The 16,029-nt window shown below is 42.8% G+C and overlaps 1 pseudogene; it reads right to left on the bottom strand.

Annotated features, from left to right (window-relative positions):
* Positions 1–2,711: 2,711 nt before the first annotated feature.
* LOC146713906 (protein CFDP2-like) lies at positions 2,712–3,968 on the bottom strand (annotated as a pseudogene).
* Between the last annotated feature and the right edge of the window lie 12,061 nt (positions 3,969–16,029).

The following is a 16,029-nucleotide window of genomic DNA, read 5'->3' as shown; positions in this document are numbered from 1 at the left end:
CGATGCAGTGTTCGATGATGTTTCTGAAGACGAAAATCTGTTTCGTGCACGATCGGCCGCTTTGGATCCCAGCTTGCTCCTCTCATAGACGTTGGTCGAAGGCACACCTCGGTCGTCGAACGAGGACAATACAGAATGGCTTGCCAGGCACAGAGAGAAGGGTGATGCCTCTCCGATTGGTACACTCGGAGGTCTTGCCCTTCTTTGGTAACTTGACTATGGCGCCCTTCCGCCAGTCCTCCGGCACTGTGCCACTTTGCCAGCACTTGTTGAACAGGGTCGTCAATTCTTCCACCTGGGCTTGGTTGCCGTGTTTCAGGAGCTCTGCTGGTGTTTCGTCTAAGCCAGTCGCTTTGTTGTTCTTGAGGCTCTTGATCGCGATCTTCACTTCCTCGATGATTCTGCCAGTGTTGACCCCAAGCTCATGTTGGGCATCCTCCGCCTCAAAATTGTACGTCATGGCGGGCTCTGGCTGGTTAAAGGTCTCTTGGAAGTGTTCGGCCCATCTTTTGTTTTGATCTTTTGTTTTGCTACTACTGCACATTCACCCAGTGTATATACTATATATATATATATATATATATATATATATAATGTTCTTCCTCTACACCGCCCCCCCCCCCCAATTTTTGCACATGTCGAGGAGCGTGTCAGGCTACATTTCACTGTGTGTTATACTTGTATAACTATGCATGTGACAAATAAAGAACCTTGAACCTTGAACCTTGAACCTCTACATACAGAACTAAAGAGGGCAAGGGAAACCAACACAGTCACATATGTTCGCATATTCCAAAATACACAACGCCTTGTTTTACTTACACATATTACATATTACACAGGTGCATGTTCCATTCAAACAAATTCGCAGCTGTCCCTCTGCATCACAGAGGTATCAGTTTCTAGTCTCTTGACGTATAACGATCCCATCGTTCCCAAAGTCTCTCTCCTTTCTCCTTCTGTAGCCGCAGTGAGAGGGTAATCAGTTCCATATGATGAATTGTGTTAATAATGTCTATGACCAGCTTCCGTGTGGGGGGGCTTGTCCGTAACCAACACTTAGTAATTGCCTTTTTGCATGCAACCATAATTATTTTCAGTAAGTATGAGTCTCTGTTATTTATATCCTCAGGGATATTCCCAAGGTACATGGTACTAAAGGAGAAGTCCAGTGTTACTTCCAGCACATCCATCACCATTTGTTTAATCTCCTCCCAAAAGGTCTTCAGTTTGGGGCATGACCAGAAGACATGGAAGCAACCTGCAGTGACCTCCCCGCACTCCCTCCAGCATGAAGTGCCTGAACCACTTTTTTTGGATTTCTGCTTTGGTGTGATGAAGAATCTAATTAAATTCTTCCATCCAAAATCTCGCCATGTTAAAGAATTTGTGGTAGACAACACATTCTTCCACATCCGCAACCAATCTTCCTCTGAGATAGTTATACCTGCTTCTTTTTCCCATCGATGACTGACATATCTTGTTGAGGTCTTTTTCATGGCTGTAAAACTTCTGTATATTTTGCCTATAGTACCTCTTATAATGTTCTCACCATAATGTTTTGCTCTTCTTGAGTGATCAGGAGCATCCCATTTTTGTCCTTGACCGGGACGTTTGCATTAGTCCTCGATCCAGTAAACTCATTTACGATGCGGTATATGTAGGGATGGGTATCGTTTAGGTTTTATCCGATACTGGTGCCAAATCGGTACTTTTGAAACGGTGCCGGTGCTTAAACGGTGCTCAAACCGGTGCTTAAAGAATGGAGAACACAAAATTGGTCCAAAAACCTCTCATGTTCAGCTGTTTTTTTTGTAAAAAGATAACAATGTTAGCCTTTTCTGCAGCTATGGGGCATATATGGCATCACTCTTGGCTGGAAGCAGTGCTTAAACAATGGAAAAAACACAAACTTTGTCCAAAAACTTCTCAGTTTAGCCGTTTCCCTCTTTTTCTTTGGTCATTTTAACCTTTTTGGCCAGGGTGAAGGGAGTATCTGCCATCAAACAAGAAGACAGCCGCATGTAGCTACGATGATGTTTGCTAGTTCACCTTACATGCATTAATGTAATAACGTGGTTAGCCTACTCAACGTAAATTACACACGAACAACATTACGCGACTCACGCAGAGAAGAACGGCTGCTGCTGCCATCATCATCCTCATCATTTCTGCTACACTGGCAGGGCTAGGGGCCAGGACTCTCCTCTTCGTGTTTTTGGGGATGTTGCTAACTCGGGGTCTGATAACAGGCACCACACCCGCAGTAGATGCGCTCGGTGTGAGGTCTCGCAGCAAGCTATCAAATACAGCGCATTTCTCGGCTTTAAAAAAAAAAACAACAAAAAAAACGCTATGCGTCGCCAGGTGTTTCATCAGATTCGAGGTGTCACCTCCTTTGACAGTATCACAGTATCAGCTTAAAGCACTTGTTGCAGGCTGCTGTTTGCATCTTTTGCTGTGAAGTACAGCCAGACTTTTGACCGCTTTGCCTTGGACATTTTTAACCTGTAGCTCTGCATAAAAGAACGTACGTACCTGAACCCGCCTACTATCCTCGGAAACGTAAAATGATTGGCTAGAAGTGTATCACAGCTCAGGAAAAAAAAGCACCGAAATAAAGCACCGAAATGTGCGCTGCTTTTCGGTCTGGTTACTACCGTTTATGTCAGAACCGGTGCCATCATGGCACCGGACACCGATACCCATCCCTAGGTATATGTCTTGGAGTCATTCCGATCTGCTGCTTCCTGAGTTTCGGCACCTTTTCGTTCTAGCCATTCTTTCTTGTCTTTCCAACAGCTTTTCTTCACTAGCCGATCTAACTGTGTATCGTTGGGTTCCCTCCTCTCTGGCTTGTTCGGTTTTTGGCCTGCTCTCTTTCGAGCTTCACGATTTTTTCTCTCATCGATCAGTTTCCATGTTCTTCCTTGGATCCACTGTTTGCTTCTCTTTCCTCTGCGTCTTCTGATAGTGTTTTTGGTGGACTCCACGGTGGCGTCCCTGTGGCCAGTCCAGAGGTCTTCGACATCTTCCATTTCTCCAAGGACGGCAAAACGATTTTGCAGTTCTAAAGTGAAGGCGTTGATAACGGTTGGGTCCTTGAACTTCTCAATTGCGAGTGGTTTCTTTGGTGCGGGCTGTCTTTGGTTCCAGAGTTTGAGTTTGACTTCCGCTCTGACTAGGTGGTGGTCAGATCCAACATCCACTCTTCGATAGTCCCTTGCGTCATGCAAAGCAGACCTCCATTTTTGGCTGATGCAGATAAAATCAATTTCATTGAATGTACGCCCATCCGGGGATCACCATGTCTTCTTGTGGATCTCTCGGTGCTGGAAGTATGGATTTCCAACGCACAGCCCATTTTGCTCGCAGAAGGATACTAATCGTTCGCCGTTGTCACTGAGATGCATTGAAGATGCATGTGGTCCAACCACTGTCTCCAATCCTAATCGGTCGCCACCCAGCTGGGCATTGAAGTCTTGCATCTTAAGGTCGTGATTCGGGATGTCATTAACGACGTCTTGCAGCTGATTGTAGAAATTGTCCTTGAAAGCAACTTCCATATTGTCCATTGGCGCATAGACTTGCACAATGGTTGTCTTGGTGTGTACCAATCCGAAACAAGCTGTGATGATGCAGTCGTTAACAGGTTTCCAACCAATGAGTGCTCTCACAGCTTCTTTGCTCAATACAAGCCCCACTCCATGTTCATGTCGATCTTCGTGACACGAGTTCAAGATCGTCTTGCCATCGCTGATAATTCGGCCGCTCTCTATCCACCTCATTTCACTCATTCCGAGGATGTAGAGCCGATAATCATCAAACTCCTTCAAAAGTTGAGCCAGCCGTCCGCTTTGATATAACGTGCGAACCTTCCACGTCCCAAATCTTGTGATGGTTTTGGTGGAGAATAATGCTTCCATCGGGCGCTGAATGCCGTTTTCGGTTTCTTCCATCACTGTCATCCCGTTTTAAGTATAATTCCCGCCACGTTGCCAAAAAACTTCTGCTTTCGTTTGTCATTTCTGTAGCGGTAGGGTTTTTTACAGGGACGGGTTGCTAGCCTGACGCCCAACCCTCCTCCTTTCTCATCCAGGCTTGGGACCGTTCATGGCGGAGTTGGGGTGGGCGAATGACCTAAATAAATATTTTAACAGGTTTGATCAAACACCCACCCCTCCCCCAGCATTGTCCCCTCTGCTGAAATCTCCCTCATCTTCAGGGAGTGCCTGTCTTTCATCTCAGGACTTCACACCTCTCAGCTCCCAGCCATCACCCCACCCACGGTTTCTGTGAACTCCAACTTACACTCCCCTCCCCCCAAATCCACTCTTTCTATCTCAGCACTTCGAGTGAGGAGCGAGCTTCGCCAGATCAAGGTGCGGAAGGCTGCAAATCCAGATGGCATCAGCTCCAGGCTCCTGAGGTGCTTCGCAGATGAACTGTGTGGCATCCTAGGATATCTGTTCAACCTGAGCCTGTCACTGGGGAAAGTACCACATCGTGGTACCGATACCAAAGGCCTCCCATCCCAAGGACCTCAGCAGCTACAGGCTGGTAGCCCTGACATCACATCTGATGAAGACCCTCGAGAGATTGGTTCTAAACCATCTGCGCCCCCTGATGAGGTCTTCATTGGATCTGCTGCAGTTTGCTTACCAGCCTGGCATCGGGGTGGAGGACGCCATCATCTACCTCCTGCACCGAGCTCTGACTCACCTGGAGAAGCCTGGAAGCACTGTGAGGATCATGTTCTTGGATTTCTCCTGTGCTTTCAACACCATCCAGGCATGACTTCTGAGGGACAAGCTGGAGCTATCAGGAGGGTGTCCCACATGTCCCAGTGGATACTGGACTGCCTCACAGGACGCCCACAGTATGTGAGGACACAGGGCTGTGTCTCTGATACGCTGGTCTGCAGTACGGGGGGCCCACAGGGAACTGTACTGGCACCGTTCCTCTTCCCCCTCTACACTGCAGACTTCTCCATCAGGCCTGTATATTGTGGAGGATAGACATGTTTTATTGCCCTGAGCTGTGTCTGGCAGGCAGAGCGTCTCCACAAATCTGATGCTTCTGATTTGAAGAAAATGAGCTGAGGGAGACACCCGGTGGACAAACACAGACATGACAAGAAGAAAGACTAAAGTGCAGAGGGGAAATTCTTGTTGGATGAATTTGCATGCGTCAGAAAAACACACAGCACACACTCTAACAGTCCTTTATTTGTACTGAAGGAGACACGTGAAAAAACCCAATCACACAACAATGAAGTGAACACATTTATAGCCAGTGTTCAAGATGATGGATAGAAATGAAAATCATGGAGCATTTATGCATTTATAGGTCTGTGTCTTACAGCAGAAGCAGCATTTCCATGAACTCACTGGCCTTTTCTACTGAACACTCTCTTCTTCATCACCTCATCTGCATCTTGTGACTGCTGCTGAGCTCCAACCCTTTTAACCTCCTGGAGATGATTCAAGATTCAAAGCGTTTACTGTCATGTGTGCAACGAAAAAGCATCTCTCTGTACAATTAAATTATTTCTCTGCTGTCCACACGCAGATGCCGGTTAATATGTACAAATAGATAAAATACAAATAGCATGAATGTATAAATGGAGACAAAAATTGAAGTATTAAATAGATTTATGATATACAAGTTTAATATGCTGCTTTGATATGTAAGATGAACTGATGTGCAAAAATTATTATTAGGGCAGCAGGGTCCTGGTTATCTTCTCCGCAGTTGTTATCACTCTCTGCAGGTGTTTGCCATCCCGAGCAGTAGTGCTGCCATACCATGCAGTGATGCAGCTGGTCAGTATGCTCTCCTCAATGCAGCTGTAGAACCTCCTGAGGATCTTGGCTGACATACCAAATTTCCTCAGCCTCCTCAGGAAATACAGCCTTCTGCCCAGCTGTGTGGTGTTCAGTGTCCAGGTGAGGTCCTCAGAGATGTAGACGCTCAGGTATCTGGGTGATCTGAGGGTTCTGGAAGGTCCAGGAGGTCTGGAGGGTCTCGAAATGAGTGTAGAATCGATTGAGGTCATCTAGCAGACTGCCTGCAGAGCTGATGGTGCTGATGGCGGACCTGTACTCTGTGATGTGCTGTAAGCCTTGTCACATCCACCTGGGGTCAGCAGAAGAGTAGAAGCCATCCAGCTTCTCTCTGTACTGCCTCTTAGCTGCTGTAATAGCTTTCCTCAGTCCATACTTCGCAGCTTTGTACTCTGTTATTGCCTGATCTAAATGCAAGAGACCGAGTACGCAGCATGTGTCGTACCTGACTGTTGATCCAGGGCTTCTGGTTGGGGAACTTTCTGACATGTGTGGTGGGCACAATATTTTCAACACAGGTGCTGATGTAATGATTCATATTCACTGAAATTTCACTCATGACACAGAAACTGTTCAGCTATTCCTTATTTGTCTATTTATTAGGAACTTCTGTTGATTTTATATGTAAAGGATTTTTCATTGAACGTCACCGCACGCACTCTGTTTATTTGCACACTTCTTACAATTTCTTTCTTAAATCATTATTTGCACATTCTTTTTCTTTTACTGCAAATTTAAAATCTGTAAATTTGGTCAATTCTTTATTGTTGTTTAATGGTCGGGCATTGCACAGCACTAAGCATTTCACCACATGGTTGTGTGTGGGACAAACAAAATTTTGAATTTGAATTCTGTGAGTTTCTCTTGATTCTATATATTTCTCCTGTTTGTTATTTATTCGTGTTGTCGTCATATTAATATTTTATTCCTGCACAGCTTGTGTGGAGCACTCATAATTTTGTTGTACATGTACAATGATAATAAAGGGCTATTCTATTCTATTCTGTTTTGAATAGTATAATAGCTGAACTAACTGAACCTGAAGCACAAAAACATTAGGTCGGCTCTGCAACAATAATGAGGTGTGCTAACTAGGGGTGGGGGTAAAAATCGATACAGCATAGCATCACAATATTTTGTTTGGTAATAATGTATCGATACAGGGACAGCAGACATTGATATTTCATTATAAAAAATTCCAATGCAACAAATGGTACGGTTGAGCTTTTTCTCTAGTGAGGTCAGCAGAGGTTAGGTCACCATGTGGGAAAGTTGATCAAATAAAGATGGAGGCAGAGAAAGAAATCAGGAAAGCCCCATCTGTGTTTAAATCAAACGTCTGGACACATCTCGGGCCTTCCAAGGTTTGGAGGCCTATCTCCACCCACCACCACTTCCCCTGCCGGTTGCGGACTCCCTCAGGTGTCGGTGCGTTGGTGGTTCTTTGTATCTGGGGGTGGGCGTCCGGGTACACACCGGCTCACTCCTTGGCGGCCGCTTATTGGGGCTCGTTCGGGCCATTTCGGAGGTGGGGTGCCTCTCGGCCTGGGGCTCGGTCACTCAGGCACAGCTGGCTGCCGGCGGAGCCCACGGGCGCATCACTGCAACTCCCCCTGGCTTCTGCTCCGCGGCTGCTGAATGAGCCCTTATCTGGGACTCTCCTTAGCTCTTACTGGGACAGTGGCGCAGCTGCCCCTCTGTTGGTCTTCCTTGGTCTCTTGTGTTCTGGGGGCCTCTGGATGTCTGGAGTTTTGATCTCCTCCATACCCGCTTGATACCATAAAGGACAGGGCTGTGGCTCCCCACACTCCCTAGCAGATCATTACATGGAGAAACCTTTGGAATGCAAGCATGCTGATCCACACAGGTATGCACACAGGTGTACACATGGGTATTCACAGACGCGGACTAAAGCTTTCTTGGCTGCTGCCTCAAAGCACATTGTGCGCTGTCTATCTTGCGTGCTGAACAATATCGTCTATTATTTAGTAACTATTGATATCTATGACTAGCTAGTTTATTGTGATGGTGCTTTTTTTTTCTATTATTATGTTGCCCTTTGTTGTTTGCTGTCTCCTCTGTTTGTTTGTTTTTTTTGTTTTTTTTCTCCATACAGGTGACCCAGGAGTTTTTTTTGTTGTTTGTTTTTTTTCTCTCTTCCCCCCCTTCTCACCGTCTCTTCTCCCCTTTGGTTTTCTTTCTTTCTCTCCCCCTCTTTCTTTCATTCTTTCCCCCTGTCCTATTAAATTTAAAAAAAAAAAAAAAAAAAAAAAAAGATGACAAAGGATGAACTGAAGCTCCGCCATCACGTGATGTCACATGCTGCTGTTTCTGATGTCACTTAGAAAAAAAAAAAAAAAAAAAACCTCTGGACACATTTTGGATTTTTTTAACAAGGATGGGACAAATGAGATGGATATGACACACGGGATTTGCAAGGTGTCTCGTATCAAAAAAAAAGTATTCTGGTAATTCTACGAACATGTGGGCCCATCTTACGCGCCACCATCCAAAAATAACATTAACTGAGGACGGCAAAGCTTTCTCCCAATTCAGAGTGAGCTTAAAAAAAAAAACCCAGTGTTGGTCAAGTTACTTGAAAAAAGTAATCAGTAACTAATTACTGATTACTTCCACAAAAAAGTAATCCCGTTACTTTACTGATTACTTATTTTCAAAAGTAATTAATTACTTAGTTACTTAGTTACTTTTTAAAAACACGATTTACAACCTGAAGAGGTGATAAAGCGATAGATCTTTCAGCCCAATTCTACTTTTTCTACATAATCCATCATACAAAATGTAATCAAATGGAAAAGCCTCTTTTTTTTAACTTGTTTTATCAGTTTTAATCTTTTAACTTTATGCATCAAGCAAAAATTTAATTATATGCAACATTCTCTGCCTTGAATAAATTAGTTTAACATTTAAACCTATTTTCTTACACATTCCAGCACATAAAATAAAATATTTTTGTGTTTACACTCAGTCTTTCAAATAGATGCAAGTAAAACACAGCAGGAAATAAATAAAGTCAAAGACTCAGCGGTCCTGTTGCTCTATTTTCACCTGTAAAGCAGGACTGCGGTAGGCGGAGGTTTACCCTGGTGCAGGTGTGCCACGGTCAGTTGAAAAATCCGCGAGTTTCTCTGTGAATTTCCCATTACGTCGTTGCGCACTCGGTGCTTGCTTGGAAGTTTAGGGGTTTTTTTCGCTGTAAAAAGATGTTTTCTTCCCACGCATGATGGACGCTAATGTTTTTGTCACTTTTTATGGAATCAAACTCAAAGTAAGGTCAGTACTTCCACGCTTTAAACGCTGCACGCTCATACTCTCTCCCACAATCGATATGTGATCCATTGTTGATCTGCACACAGCTGTTGTCACTAACGGCGCACTCGCTTACGTCACTGTCGTGAGACATTCTCGCAAAAAATCACGGTTTTAGTAACGCAGTAACGCAGCACTCCTACGGGAAAGTAACGGTAATCTAATTACCGTTTTTGCAATAGTATTCTCTTACTTTACTCGTTACTTGAAAAAAGTAATCAGATTACAGTAATGCGTTACAAGTAACGCATTACTGCCCATCTCTGAAAATAACACAATCTATCATGTACTTCATCTGCAAAGACCTACGTCCTTACAACATTGTGGAAAATGAGGGTTTTTCTTACATGCTCAAGATGCTGGAACCCAGGTATGTGATACCATCACGTTTTTTCACCGACACAGCCGTTATCCAATCTCTACATAGACGTGAAGCGTAAAGTTGAGGAAAGTTTGAGTGCAACACAAAAGGTTGCATTAACTTGCGATGCATGGACCTCACGGGCTGTGGATTCATATGTAACTATAACAGCTCATTATCTCACAGTGGACTGGTGACTGCTGTACATCTCCAAACTTGAACATTACATGAAAGTCACACTGGAGCGAACATTGCCAACCTCCTGCAAAATGCAGCACAGGAATGGGAAAAATCTGGTGGTTCTCACCAACAATGATTCTAATATGACAATCGCCACTCAGCTAGCAGGATACATGCATGTGAAAGTTTTTCACCCATACGCTCAATCTGGCATCACAACGAGCCTTAAATGTGCCTGCAGTAGCCAGGGTTTTTGGGAGAGTGTGGAGCATAACTAGCTTTTTCAATAGAAGCACACTGGCAAACCAAGCTCTGGAGCAAAAATAGAAAAGACCAACGTCTGCACAAGATGGAACAGTGCTTATGACATGCTCCAGCGTTTCCTTGAATAGCAACCTGCCATTTATGCAGCGCCACTGTCTCCCGTTTTGAGAAAGCGTAGCACTGATATCTTTACACTAAATGAGAGAGATATTGGCAACTCTGAAGAAATTGTCTGGGTCTTAAAGTCAACGCAAGTCGTGACCACTGTGATGTCTGAGGAAAAGATTCCTACTCTGTCTCTCGTAGCACCGCTGCTAGCACAGCTGTTGCATGACACCCAGGACAACATTTGTGACACAGCGCTGGTCAGAAACATCAAGCAAAGTATCAGTCAAGATCTTAAGAAGAGATATGCCAGCACAGTCGAGAGGAACACCCTCTACACAGCATCAGTCCTCAATCCACGCTTTAAAACCCTGCCATTCTTGTCACCATTCTTTGTCATTTTGGTAATGTTCTATTTAACAGTTAAATACATTAATTATAATTTATTAAAGAAAAACAACATATTACTGCATAATAAAAGATCTAACATATTTATTTTCTCCCTCTCTCTGTATGTGTGTGGGTTTTCTACAGGAAGAAAAGAAGCAGCAGCCCATCTCTGAGCCAGAAGCCCCTGAACATCATGAGGAACCTGACGGCACTGAACAGAATCCCATACCACCTCTCATACCAGCCAAGATGAGGAAGTCCTGTGGGCTAACAGACTTCCTTGGTCAGACTTGTGGTGATTTTGCAGCCCCACCAAAATTATTATCTGCCACAACTGAGGAGGTGAAAAGATACCAGGAGGTCACGCTACTGGCATTCACAGAAGACCCACTAAGCTGGTGGAAATCCCATGAGCAAGTCTATCCTTTCCTGGCCACACTGGCAAAAAGATGCCTTTGTTTCCCAAGTACTCCTATCTCAGCTGAAAGAGTCTTCTCGACCACTGGAGACATCGTCACAGCAAAACGGAGCACTCTGACCTTAGACCATGTTGATCAGCTCCTTTTTCTGAGCAAGAATGCTGATATTTCTTCACTGTCCAAATGTGTTTAACTGTTTTTAAGGAAGCAACAAACAGGTCAGTTTACTTATTTTAATTTAAAACAACATGTTTTATTTTATTTCAATGTAAAACCTTTTTTATTTAATGTAAAACAATATTTTGTTTTACATTATATTATATTCTTCAGGTGCTAAAGAGGCTGCACAGTGTTTACAAATGTCATTGTTCACAATAGCTAAAATTGTACAGTTGTCCCCAGATGGTTGCATTCAGTTAAGTTGGACTAGACTGTAATACAAACATTTCAGTTTGTCAGCAGCACTGAAATGAGAGAAAGACTGAGTGTGAGACTTTGTTTTAAGATAAAATGAATATAAGTTTACCTTTATGAACACAGTCTGTCGTAGAAAAATGTGATAAATCACAAAATATTGTATTGCAATACTCAGAATATCACAAAACATTAAAAAATTGCAATAATATGGTGAGTGAATATGTGAGTTAAGTCTTGTGATAATATCATATCTGGTGATTGGGGTGTCTGGTGATTCCCACTATTAGTGCTAACTCAGTATTTCAACTTTAGCAATGTTGAGTAAACTAAAAAAAAGCAAATTACAACTAAAAGTTTTGCAATGAGACTTTTTTTTTTTTTTTACACTGTGTGTGAACTTCAGCTTTCAGCAGTTCGGCTCTTCGCAGGTGAATGGTTCAGAGTATTTCAGTATTTTCCCAACTATTTTAACACTTCCAAGTAATCCAACTTAAATGTTCAGCTTTCAGCATTTCCTCTGCATTTTCTTAGGAAATGTGTTCTCTGGTTTGTTTATCGTTTGTTTAACATCCTCTGGTTTTCCACCTCTATGTTGGATCCTGTCACAGGGTGAGAGCATTCAGCTTTGCAGTTTCTACATTTTCATCACTTCAAATGGTGACACATTTGAAATGTTGACACATGACTCAGTCTGTATCCTGGAGCCTGCGTGAATGAAAGAATGGACACCAGAGCATAACAGCCACAGCATGAACAGGGGTCAAAGGTTATAAAACAGGATTGTCGGAGACAAAAGGAGACCATTTACACTCAACGCCTGAGACCATCTTTGAGCAGAGATCCAGGTTGCCATCTCCTTCCATAACATGTGACTCGAGGTCCAGAAATCACTATGACGACCAGCCGCTGATCTGAGCTTTTCATCATCTGAACATACAGTGAAAATATTCTGATCATTTCCAGCTCTGTGTTTGAACTCTTTCAGTTTACTAGACCAACTGAATGATTCACTGCACAAAACAATGCTTCTTTTTCTTTTACTGGGCCTCTGCGCATTTCATATATTCACATCCATTCATTTGGTGAGAAATCTGATGACACCATACCAGTTTGTTTAGATGTGTGAAAACAGATGATCAACACTTTTCTCTTGGCTGCCAGATCTCATATACAGCACATAAATATGTTTCTCTCTCAGACTTGAATGAGCATGCCCAGCCATACGGAGGGAGTCTTTTGGGGGCTGCAGTGGGAGTCTGCCAGGCCAGGACTGTGTGGGACCGCCCCGAGTACAGCTCAGGACAATGTGGTAAAGAACAGAGTTTTTGCATGTGTTGTTCAGCACTGCAGACATTTATGAAACTGTGTAATAATCTGGGATGTTGTGGTATCTGCAGTTTCTTTTTCTCTCCTTTTCTGAGCTCAGGTTGGGTTCTGCTCACTCTGGGGCGGAGTCAGTTTCCAGCGCTGGTCAATGGACACCTGCACTCCAAGTGGTAATCAAGCCACTGCGTCTCAGTTGTTTTTTTTTTAGCTCCTCTGCATTAACCCTGTTTTCCCCTTGTTTCCAGTGCACCAGTCTCTTTACCTGGTTTCTCCAGCGCTCGTGTCTGGAGGCTCACCACCTCCCTACTCACTCCATTCTCTCTCTGTTACATGGCACCTCTGTATCCAGCATCCTTTAGCAGATCTACTAGGAGGCGGATCCCAACGTGATTAACATAGGTGAAGCTTTGGGAATATCTGGAAGTTTATTTTTCCCCTTTCAGTGAAAACTGGACATTTCTTTAAAAAAAAAAAGAGAGAATAAATGGGAAACATTATCTTAATGTTCCAAAGAAACTATCATAAAATAATGTGCTGTGTGTGATTAACCCAGATCCAGGAGACTGAATTCATTGGGTGAGATATTCTGTGTCAGACTGGTCTTGTTATGGTTGTTGTTTCTTACAAACAGAGGAGTCATACCAACACCATTTATATCAATAAGAATTTATTTGCAAATGTATAACAAACAGTACAAGTGCATTATTCCTTTACAGTACTATTCCTGCACCCTATGTTTCCACAGGACACACATTAATGAATTTCACGTGTAAAAATACAGCTTTTCACATTAACTAGTTAATACTTGCTTCAGTTGTTTGTCTCAAATTTAACTTGGCACTCACCCACGTTGTGTGGCTAATAGTCATTGCTTCAAGGTGCTGAACTTCACTGGCATTCAAAGGTCTCTGGCTGCTACAAAGCTAGTTTTCGCTTTCTTAAAGTGGGCATGAAACACATAAAAAGGCAAATTTACATTGTGGATCCCTGCTGTCAAAAACTGACAAAGATGAATTTAGGAAATAAGTGCTTAAAGCTATGAAATGGAAAGTCCAGCTGTTAGCTGTAATGTTCAGGTTTGTAAAGCACTTTATAAATGAGGACTGTGTGGAGGAGAGTCTGAGTGACTCAAACAACACTCTAGCTTTTCCTCGCCAAGCCAATAACATCAACAATGTACACAAAGACACATTTGTGCCCTTTCACAACTATTTATAGTGTGTAATCTTTATCAGCTGTAGTCGGTCTTTCCTGAGTAACGCGAACGTAAAATATAATTATGTAGTTACAGGGTGAGTCTGGCATATTTCTGACATAAAACACAATTACACGCATTAACTTTGAACCTTTGATGCTAAAAGCTAACTCACCAGGATAATACATTCAACTGTCGAATACCCGTTGTTGTGTTGTCAGTAAAAATAAAAAACTCCACACAACATCTCACTGGCAAAGTTTTCCTGCTACACGTGTCGGATCTGCCTGCTTTAAAGTAGAAACGGAAGGAGTGCAGAAGGAAAATGAAAGCACCTGTGGTGCTGAATAGCTTATTTTGTATTTAATTTACCACTTTACGACAATAATGACAATAATAATTATGATGATAGTTAAGCTTTACCCCCATGATAATTAAAACTCTAATCCAAAGTAATGCAACAATAATTTAACTGTCGCTCTCCCACACCCACAGTGGGTTGGAGTGTGTGAGTTTGTGACTGAGAACTTTAAAACTCACTGTGTTTCTGTACATCACTGTTGCATAGTGTCAGTGTGATAGACGGCTGTGGTTCTCATAAATCCCACACTGCTTTCCAGGACTGTCGGGATCTCCACACTGTCTTAAGTATTATTGTGCAGCAGATTTGCTGCTTGAATGACACACAGAACAAACAAAACAAACTCGTCACAAATGCGTGCTCAATCATCCAGGTAAGGAAATCCTAAAAAGTTGATATTGTTTATCTGGGGATAATGTTTTCAGAGACTGAAGATGTCAGACTTGGATGAGTAACAAAAAGTTTCTCCTTTTGAAAACGCTACATTCATATGAACAGAATCAAGTTTTTGGGATACTTGTCACAAACTTCGACGTAGTCTTAATCTGTTAAATTAAAGAAAAGCACAGAGAGGCAGGAGAACTAAAACTCCCTGACTAAGAATCAAGCAGGTCCTTCCTGAGCTCTCTCACTGTGGACTTAAAATAAATTTCTCTGGCTGAGGAGGATCAGCAGCTGCTAGAAAAATAACAAACAAAAATTTGTTTTAACTTGAACCTGATGTTGGTTTCCATTTACACTAGTGGTGCAACGGATCAAAAATCTCACGGTTCGGATCGGCTCACGGTTTTAAGTCATGGATCGGATCAATTTTCTGATCAGCAAAAAAAGAAAAAAGACAAAAATTTAACATTTACTTATTGAAGTATTTTTTGCCTGTTAAAAACATTCAACTCAAGTCTCATTCCACGCAATTATAAAAAAATTAATTATGGTTCAATGTAGGGCAGCTTTGTATCTACCACTCTATTCAATTCAATTTTATTTATAAAGCACCAAATCACAACAACAGTCGCCTCAAGGCGCTTTATATTGTAAGGTAGACCCTACAATAATACATACCGCTCATTATATGTGATATTATGTGATATAATGAGCTGCCACGGTCACGTAGCTTTCCGTTGCCCTGGAGCTCCACCCATTTGTAGTAGTTAGGGCAACAGAAGATGCCTGGGACAGTTCAGCCATAACTTAAATCTTTTCCTGCTCATACATGCTTGGAACAATCTTGCCACTAAAGTGGACGCGAAGGGGATATCATAGCGTGTCTTAAGCACGTTCATCATAGTTTAAACCTCTTGTTTTGCACACCTCCCGTCTGCAGCTAAACACCCCAGTAGCTTTTGTAATAGCTTTAGCCCGGACGGATTGGGCAGCAAAAGGCTGCTTAAATACCGCAAACTCCTCTGCTCCGCTACTTGGACCACTAGCGCTGGCCATAACTATCGCTTGACAGACCGACCACGCGCACCATACACATACTTTTTCTTTCTTTTTCAAATCTTCGGATCACGTGCGTGCCGAACCGTGGAGTGGGATCGGTTCGGATTACGGATCAACCGCGATCCGTTGCACCACTAATTTACACTATATCATATTTCATTTTGAAAAATCAAAGTCATAACAAAGAAAGCAGTTATCAGCTGCAAAACTCATTAATGTTCAACTACACAAACTGCAGCACAGCTATAAAAAAAAGGGAAGTCTCCTAACTTTAGAGACACAGAGTGAAGAAAAACCCGCAGAGAAGCAGCAACACTCTGATCCTGCCTTGACTTGTTGCTTTTGATGCCTCTGGTTTTCTCTCAGGTTTAGTACTGACCTTTAGCCCTGCA

This window comes from Copadichromis virginalis, linkage group LG3, assembly GCF_057382275.1.
Source record: "Copadichromis virginalis isolate Kocher_CV1m ecotype Utaka linkage group LG3, C_Virginalis_male_GT1.1, whole genome shotgun sequence".
NCBI lineage: Eukaryota > Metazoa > Chordata > Actinopteri > Cichliformes > Cichlidae > Copadichromis > Copadichromis virginalis.
Note: the sequence above shows the minus strand (reverse complement) of the source record. Positions and strands in the feature narration are given on the sequence as shown.